The following is a 296-nucleotide window of genomic DNA, read 5'->3' as shown; positions in this document are numbered from 1 at the left end:
TCTGCTGGCGGAATTCAGCAGCTGTTGGTAATAATAAGAGCGGATTTGGATCAATAAATAATCTATTAATCGATGTATGATAGGTATGTGTTGTGCCATAGTAGATTTTTGTTGTCAGCATCTCAATTAAAACTCTCCGATACCGAACGGTTACGTTTTCATAAACATAGTAATTAGTGCACTCTGGTCCCAAACCAGACGTCTATCTGTCAAACTGTCTTAGTCTGATGTCAGAGGCGGCGGAAACTCAGAACTGATAGCATGGTATACAGAACATTGATATCTTTCAAAAAAAA

Source organism: Mizuhopecten yessoensis, unplaced genomic scaffold, assembly GCF_002113885.1.
Source record: "Mizuhopecten yessoensis strain PY_sf001 unplaced genomic scaffold, ASM211388v2 scaffold9207, whole genome shotgun sequence".
Taxonomy (NCBI): Eukaryota; Metazoa; Mollusca; class Bivalvia; order Pectinida; family Pectinidae; genus Mizuhopecten; species Mizuhopecten yessoensis.
Note: the sequence above shows the minus strand (reverse complement) of the source record.